Source organism: Cheilinus undulatus, linkage group 14 (genome assembly GCF_018320785.1).
Source record: "Cheilinus undulatus linkage group 14, ASM1832078v1, whole genome shotgun sequence".
In the NCBI taxonomy this organism is placed as follows: domain Eukaryota; kingdom Metazoa; phylum Chordata; class Actinopteri; order Labriformes; family Labridae; genus Cheilinus; species Cheilinus undulatus.
The window spans coordinates 47,288,436-47,297,883 of record NC_054878.1 but is presented as its reverse complement, the minus strand read 5'-3'; positions in this window follow the sequence as shown (position 1 = coordinate 47,297,883).

Here is a 9,448-nt window from a genome sequence, read left to right as displayed (position 1 = left end):
TATTTAAAATGTTATAATTGTATGCAATGCAAATCTATGAATATATACATTTATATATACATTATTTTAAATTTATCTAAAATTGTATAGTTTTATGCAATGCAACTCTATAAATATACATACACTTTTTATATATAAATGTTTTTTAATTTATTTAAAATTGTATGATTTTATACAATGCATATATATATATATATTTAATTTATTTAAATTTTAAAATTATATATATATATATATACACACACACACATTTATTTATTTATTTATTTATTATTCACCAAGAAGTGCATACAAGTAAATATCTGCTAACAGACGGATAAATGGGTAGCAAGTTCTGATGCTGATTTACAAAATTATTTACATATAATAAACATAAAAAAGAGACAAATTGGAAAAGAAAAGAGAAAAAAATTGAGCAGAGAAAACAAACTAACAAGAAAACAAATGTAAAATAGAATAGAGAGATAAAGAATGTGTAGAAATGATGCAGCATTTGTTGACTGGCTGGCCGGCTGTGTAATGTTCTTTCTGGGGGCCTAAAATCCCTAAAATCCCTAAAATCCTTCGCTACGTCCCTGAAAACCAACAAAAGTGTAAAACATCAAAGGGGATCAATACTTTTATAGGGACCATAAATAAAAAATCAAACTCATAATTTCTCAGGAAATTTAAATTCTATTATTCACCAAATTTAAACTAAATAAATCTAAAAAGGACTGTGAAAAAGTCATAAACTTATGAAAAATGTAATTTTTTTCTGATTGCATCAGGACACTTCAGGGATGCTCTGCCAATTTAACATTTTAATTTTGGTCAATTTAACAAGCGTGATTGATAAAGCCTTGAAAATATCACAACATTTAGTAAAAGACAAAGAAATAAATGATGTAAACGCTCCTTAAATGAACATTATAAATCTGAGCAGCAGCAGGCCTTCAGCATCTTTGTGTGGAGCAGATGACATTCAAAGGTAATTCAGTGTAAATCCATTCAGTCAGAGCAGAGAGGAATAATGGCTCTGAACTAAAGACAGAGACTATCTACTGACTCTTAACTTTAATTTAAACTGAGTTAAATGTCTCTGTCATTGATAATGAAGCAGCTGTAAACAGCTCCATCTCTGCTCTGCTTTAACTCTTTATTCAGTTTTTACCCTCCGTCAGGCTCCAGCGGGGTCTCCTCTCTCTCTCAGCCGGCAGCAGTCGCTCTGAGCCGGCCTGAGGCTCCTCGCTGGTCCCGCTCTGTCCTCGGATCATCGGAGAGCAAACGGCCGGACTCGATTTTATGTTTTTTTTTTTTTTTTAATCTAGGAGGGACAGCATAAAAAGAGACGAAGAGGACGTGAAGTGACGTGTAGCAGCAGGTCAGCACGTGATTGGCTGCTCGGCCTGTTTACAGTGAAGAGAGCTGAAGCCGCACGTGCAAAGGTGACTGCATCTGCAGAGGGAGGGGGTGAAAGGAGGGCATGGAGGTCAGTATGGAGAGATTTTTTTTTAACGAATTATCTGAATAAATAAAAGCAAAATTCTGGATTAATGCTCCTGTTTTCAAGTGAAATTTCCTCCTTTACTCTCCAGGATTTCAGACAGCCATCGGCTCCCTCTCTCTGGTTTAGTCCTTTTTACCAAAGAAAAGCCGGATTCCTGTGGGAAACACATAAATACCCGGAGAAAAGGCGGGCTAGATGCTTCTTTACAGCCAAGGACTTCGGGCTTTTCTGTTAATTTCAGTCTCTGCGTGCGTAAAAGAACCAGATCTTTACGCACGGTTAGATCGAGGCAGTCCGTAAATTCAGCCAAAGCATGTTTGTTAAAAAAAGATTTTCTGGACCTCTCTACGCTGGGGAACAATTACCCAGCATTCCTAGTCACCATTTACAGTCTAGTATGATCACAGTTAAGAAAGACGTGTCCAGGAGTAAACAGGTTTATTTCTTTTATCTCTACACTCTAGTGTTGGAGTACTCGAGACCAGTCCACATTTTGAATGTCTCGGTCTTTTCTCGGTCTCGGACCGGCCGGACTCTGGGTTTTCCATTTAGACCAGTCTAGACCGGCACTGGTCTTTGACTTCATTAATGTGATAATAAGGAGCAGCTCTCCCCAAAACAAGCAGTTAGACCTGCAAACACCCAGGTCTGGTCAGAAATCCCTCTGAACACTTCAGGCCACATTTACCTGACAGTCCAGATCAGTGATGCTCACGAGGCTCTTTTATGTCCTCATCTTAAATCTTATTCCCTCAGAGGACTTCAAATAAGGGACACTGTTCACCCATTAAAGCTACCTTTGCCATTAAATATACCTTTTTTCTTTTTTTCTTTTTTCTTTTTTCTTTTTTACCATTTCTGCCCTTTTTCACCGTTTCTGCTCATTTAAGCCACCTTTTGCTGTTAAATACACTTTTCCTCTTATTTTTCTACCCATTTTTGCCACCTCTTCTCGCCACTTTTCCCTGTTTTCACCACTTTTTGGCCATTTAAGCCACGCTTTGCCATTTAATACCCTTTTTCCCCAATTTTTGCCTATTTTAGCCATTTTTATCCCATTTTTACCCGCTTTCACAATTTTTGGCCACTTTCCCCCATCAAGCTAACTTTTGCTTTCAAATTTTTGCCACTTTTGACTGCTTTTTCATATTTTAGTCACTTTTTTGCCATTGTTTTTGACGATTTTGGGCCTTTTTGCTACCTGTAACTCATTTCTGTCACTACTCACCCATACTTGCTACTTAGGTACTAAGGTACTTGCCCTTTTTCATCCATTTTTGCTGCTTTTTGACCATTTTTGCCACCTTTAACTTATTTCTATTTCTTCTTCAGGCTGTTTTTGCCACCTTTCACCTCTTAGATCGTGGCTCTTGTGAAGGTATTTCTTTCTGAGTAACACTAATCTAGATAAACGTCTCTTTTTCAGATCCTCAGAATAATTCCGGACTTGTCAGTGGCTTTTAAATACACACAGGGATTTATTTTTTATAAGACTTTGGTTGAACAAATTTGTTAAGATTTGCGGTTTGTGCATGTTGCAGACAGCTTGTGTTTCACTGTCAGATCTAAAAAAGAAAACTGAAATAAAGAGAGAATGCTCTTTAACTCTTCAACTTTGGAGTGTTGTTTCAAATTTGATTTTTATGGTCCTTATCTGGCCTCGGTCATGACCCCCAAAAATCTTGGTCTTGTCTTGGTCTCGGTGAACTCTGGTCTTGAGCCAGTCTTGGTCTCGGTGCACTCTGGTCTTGAGCCAGTCTTGGTCTCGGTGCACTCTGGTCTTGGGCCAGTCTTGGTCTTGGTGAACTCTGGTCTTGGGCCAGTCTTGGTCTCGGTGCACTCTGGTCTTGAGCCAGTCTTGATCTTGGTGCACTCTGGTATTGGGCCAGTCTTGGTCTTGGTGAACTCTGGTCTTGAGCCAGTCCTGGTCTCTGTGCACTCTGGTCTTGGGCCAGTCTTGGTCTCGGTGCACTCTGGTCTTGAGCCAGTCTTGATCTTGGTGAACTCTGGTCTTGGGCCAGTCCTAGCCCTGTGCACTCTGGTCTTGGGCCAGTCTTGGTCTCGGTGCACTCTGGTCTTGAGCCAGTCTTGATCTTGGTGAACTCTGGTCTTGATCCAGTCTTGGTCTCTGTGCACTCTGGTCTTGAGCCAGTCCTGGTCTCTGTGAACTCTGGTCTTGAGCCAGTCTTGGTCTCGGTGCACTCTGGACTTGGGCCAGTCTTGGTCTCGGTGCACTCTGGTCTTGAGCCAGTCTTGATCTTGGTGAACTCTGGTCTTGATCCAGTCTTGGTCTCTGTGCACTCTGGTCTTGAGCCAGTCCTGGTCTCTGTGAACTCTGGTCTTGAGCCAGCCCTGGTCTCTGTGCACTCTGGTCTTGGTCTTGTCTTGGTCTTGGTGAACTCTGGTCTTGGGCCAGTCTTGGTCTCGGTGAACTCTGGACTTGGGCCAGTCTTGGTCTCTGTGCACTCTGGTCTTGAGCCAGTCTTGGTCTCGGTGCACTCTGGTCTTGGGCCAGTCTTGGTCTTGGTGAACTCTGGTCTTGGGCCAGTCCTGGTCTCTGTGCACTCTGGTCTTGATCCAGTCTTGGTCTCGGTGCACTCTGGTCTTGGTCTTGTCTTGGTCTTGGTGAACTCTGGTCTTGAGCCAGTCCTGGTCTCTGTGCACTCTGGTCTTGGGCCAGTCTTGGTCTTGGTGAACTCTGGTCTTGGGCCAGTCTTGGTCTCTGATAGTGTGGTCTTGAGTACAGCACTCTCCACTGTTAAACATGCTTTAACGTCTCAACCTAAAGTTATTTTGAGCTCTTATTTTTTAGAGTGTACCCTCTCTCCAAACTCACCCTCCCATTGGTGGGTTTCTGGGACAATGGTGGCCAACTGTGTGGGGCCTTGTGCACAAGGAGGCCTGAAGACAAAAGACGTTTCCAAAGTTTCCACCAGCTGTGAACAGAAAAACAAACTACAGTTTTATAACAACCTGCAGCTTTTCCCCATCGTTGACTGAATAAAGTAGATTTATCACCTTACAGTTATTTTACATCTAAAACGCTCCTTTGTCTAAAAAGTATTATTGTGATTTTCCGTCACGTTTTACCGGCCTGCTCAGCCTCTGCAGCATCTCTGCAGCGTCTCTGCAGCCACGCTCAGGTGAAACTGTCCTGAAGAGTTCAAAAGTCCTGTGTAGGCCTACTCAGCCCTTTTAAACCGGAACAGGAACCGCCCACCCTCAGGTGGACCTGTGAGGTCATGGGAAGTCTGAGTCTCAGAGGTGGGTAGTAACGCGTTACATTTACTCCGTTACATGTGCTCGAGTAGTTTTTTTTGAAAAATCCTACTTTTGAGAGCAGTTTTTGAGCAGAGTACTTTTTACTCCTACTCCGTTGCATTTGGGTTAAAAAACGAAACTTTTACTCCGTTACATTGGGCATGCACTGGTCGCTACTTTTACTTGTCTATAGTTTATTTTCATTAATATTTTTACTCTCAGCTGAGCTCTCACAGCAGCGTGAGCTAACATCATAGCAGGGGAGGAATGACCCCGCCCCCTTAACCTTCAACAGCTGGAGATAATGGCTGAAGCTGCTACCTGCGTCTCCTCCAGAGGAGCGTGTTCAACACTCTGCACCTTTAAACTCCGAGGAACTACAGACACATAATGCTCTGCTGACTGTGTCTACCTACAACGGTGCTTCAAAAATAGCACATCAAATCTGAGAAAGCTCGTTATGGTAAGATAAACAAGCTAACGACTGCTCTGCTACTTAGCTAAACATATCAGTTTTAACCTGCAGACTGCAGAGACACGGCTGTGTCAGTGATACATGACGTCACGTGTCCGACCACCTCTGCAACTGTGCCACACGTGATTTTACACGCCGTTATTTAACGTTAGGTCGTAGGTGAACTATCATCAGGCATATCTCTGATGATGGCTAACATGGTTACAGTGGGGCCAGAGGGCCAAAGCTGTCTTTGGTTTTAGTAAGCTCCAGTTCGGCTTGCAGAATTTGTTGATTGATAATCAGGATAAAAATTCATAAACTGGAGCTTAACAATTAAATAAAAAGGGCAAAAAGTCAGTATGAAGGCCAGTTCATGAGATTAATTTCATAAATATGAGCCAAAAATCATCAACACATGATAAAATGAACATAATGTGATTAAAAAGGAAGAACTGCAAGTATAAATTCATGTATGAGATTGAAATCATCATGTACAAATAAGACAGCTGTGATGAGAGAAAGAGTCTGGTTTTTCTCTTCATATTGAATTTTTCATCCCATAATGTTGGTTAACAAACATAATTTGACTGCTGCTTTATGTTAGGCTTTTATTTCTTTTACGTTTGTCATGCTGCTTTATGAATGACACTTTACATTACTACCCCTGAATAATATGTTGTTAAACAATGTTTTAATAAACTGCACAAAGTTACTCACTACTTGAGTAGTCTTTTAACAAGGTACTTAGTTACTCTTACTCAAGTACTTATTTTTATGAGTACGTCTACTTCTACTTGAGTAATTATTATGGTTAAGTAACAGTACTTTTACTCGAGTACTGTAACTGTGTGCTCTACCCAGCACTGCTGAGTCTTTACTTCCTGTGTGGAGAATCTCTCCAGACCTCTGAGTACAGGAACACAGAATCACTGTCATGTTGGTCTGTGAGGAGCTGGTTTTCCTTCTCCTTCCCCCTTATTGCTGCTCTCCTTGTTGTTTTACAGCAGCGGTTCTCAACTGGTGGGTCGAGACCCAGAGGTGGGTCGCAGGGCTGTTCTTAGTGGGCCGTGACCTGGTTCCTGGAAATAAAAAAGTCTAAATTTCTACAAGCCTTAGGCTGGCATGTGTCTGGATTTTATTTCTCTCAGTTCTGTACTAAAGCAGGGGCGTAGCTGAGGGGGGAGAAAGGTACTGATTCTCAGGGCCCACAGTAGGGAGGGGCCCTTGAGATGCCTGTATGGAAGCCCATAAGGGTCAAATAAAAAAAGACAACAATGTGACGGTACAGCAATTCTTGGAAAAAAAAATCTAGGTCATAATTATGAAATAAAAGGTCAAAATTATAAGATAAAAAAGTCAGAATTATGAAATAAAAGGTCAAAATTATAAGATAAAAAAGTCAGAATTATGAAATAAAAGGTCAAAATTATAAGATTAAAAAAGTCATAATTATGAAATAAAAGGTCAAAATTATAAGATTAAAAAAGTCAGAATTATGACATAAAAGGTCAAAATTATAAGATTAAAAAAGTCAGAATTATGAAATAAAAGGTCAAAATTATAAGATTAAAAAAGTCAGAATTATGACATAAAAGGTCAAAATTATAAGATTAAAAAAGTCAGAATTATGACATAAAAGGTCAAAATTATAAGATTAAAAAAGTCATAATTATGAAATAAAAGGTCAAAATTATAAGATTAAAAAAGTCAGAATTATGACATAAAAGGTCAAAATTATAAGATTAAAAAAGTCAGAATTATGAAATAAAAGGTCAAAATTATAAGATTAAAAAAGTCAGAATTATGACATAAAAGGTCAAAATTATAAGATTAAAAAAGTCAGAATTATGACATAAAAGGTCAAAATTATAAGATTAAAAAAGTCATAATTATGAAATAAAAGGTCAAAATTATAAGATTAAAAAAGTCATAATTATGAAATAAAAGGTCAAAATTATAAGATTAAAAAAGTCAGAATTATGACATAAAAGGTCAAAATTATAAGATTAAAAAAGTCAGAATTATGACATAAAAGGTCAAAATTATAAGATTAAAAAAGTCAGAATTATGACATAAAAGGTCAAAATTATAAGATTAAAAAAGTCAGAATTATGACATAAAAGGTCAAAATTATAAGATTAAAAAAGTCAGAATTATGAAATAAAAGGTCAAAATTATAAGATTAAAAAAGTCAGAATTATGAAATAAAAGGTCGAAATTATAAGATTAAAAAAGTCAGAATTATGACATAAAAGGTCAAAATTATAAGATTAAAAAAGTCAGAATTATGAAATAAAAGGTCAAAATTATAAGATTAAAAAAGTCAGAATTATGACATAAAAGGTCAAAATTATAAGATTAAAAAAGTCAGAATTATGACATAAAAGGTCAAAATTATAAGATTAAAAAAGTCAGAATTATGACATAAAAGGTCAAAATTATAAGATTAAAAAAGTCAGAATTATGACATAAAAGGTCAAAATTATAAGATTAAAAAAGTCAGAATTATGAAATTAAAAAGTCAAAATTATGACATAAAAAGTTATAATTGACTGAATGACTTTTTATCCCATATTTTGACCTTTAACATTTATTTTTTGGACTTTTATCTAATATTTAGGCTTTTTAAATATATTATTCTGACTTTTTAACTCATATTTTGAACTTTTACATTTATAATTTGGTCTATTAGCTGATATTTAGGCTTTTTAAATATATTATTCTGACTTTTTAACTCATATTTTGAACTTTTACATTTATAATTTGGTCTATTAGCTGATATTTTGGCATTTTTTATTTATAATTGAGTTTTTAATCTCATATTTTGACCTTTTAAGTCCACTGTTTTTATTTTTAAGTCATATTTTGGCCTTTAGAACCTGACTGTGACTTTCTTTTTTGTATTTTTGTCTTTAAATCATTATTTTGTGTTTGGAACCTTTTAACTAATCCTTTTGACTTTTTAAATCTCAAAATCATTTTTCATCAGTGCTGGTTTTTCCTCCATAATTCATTGCTGGTGAAAACGAGGTTAACAGTTTGGTTTCATGTGGACCCTGTTAGACCCTCCGGTTAGACCTGGATTCAGAATCCGGCCCCCTCAGAGACTGGGTTTGACAGCCCTGATTTAAGGTGTAGATAACGGAACTGTTTAAAGGGCTGCCTTTATGCGTTTACTGTGTGGAAAGGTTTGGTGACCTACGGCAGCTCGTTCAGCTCATTTCTGGCTGAATGAAAAAGTTCTACTGTGAATCCTTTCTATCATGTTGTGGACTCAGGGAGAGGAGCTGATGAGGATCCAATAAATGATCAATAATCTTTATTTTCCCTCCTTAAAACTCAGAATGACCCATTATTTATGTTGAGACTACTGAGAACTCTTAACAGTGTTTGCAGCTGCAGGCAGAGTCACTGAAAGGAAACTTCATCAATGAAATGTCGTTTATTTTCCCAGTGTCCCAGTGATTGGCTGTTTGGATATTTCGGAGAATTTGCGTGGAATTGATCAAATATTTTCATGGATTTTTCGGGGACATGTTTACATATTTTGGAGAGTTTCATTGAAAGTTTTGGGGATATTTTCTCTGAATTTCTTTGACATTTTCTTGGGAATTTGGGAAATTTATTTGTATACTTTTTGGACTGGATTGGAACTTTGGGAGGGATTGTCCTTTAAAATTTTCACAAATTTTCATGGAAATTTAAGAGAGTTTGTCTGGATGTATTTTCATGGAATTTCAGGAATTTATTTGTAAATTTTATGTAAAATTTTGCAGAGAAATTTCAGGGGGAATTTTAAGGTTTCTTTGGGGAAATTGCTTGAATTTTTTTAGGATTTAACATTGAATTTTATGTTTTGTTTAGCTAAAAGATTTGAAAACTATTTAAAGAAAGTTGAGGTACTTATCAGGGTTTACTTTAATAAAATGTTGAAGAATTTTCACAGCAATTTTCACAAGGAATTTTCCTTGAAATCTGAGGAATTTGTTTGGACTGTGGAAAGAAAAAAATCCAAGAAATTTCCTTTTGGAGACAAAGGCTGATGTTTGAACTGCTATTTGGACGTTTAGCTCGTGTTTTGAGCTTTTAATATTTATTATTCTGACTTTTTAATCTCATATTTTAACCTTTTACATTTATTATTTGGACTTTCAGCTAATATTTAGGCTTTTAAAATTTATTAATTTGATTTTTATCTCACATTTTGACATTTTACATCTATTATTTGGACTTTTATCTAA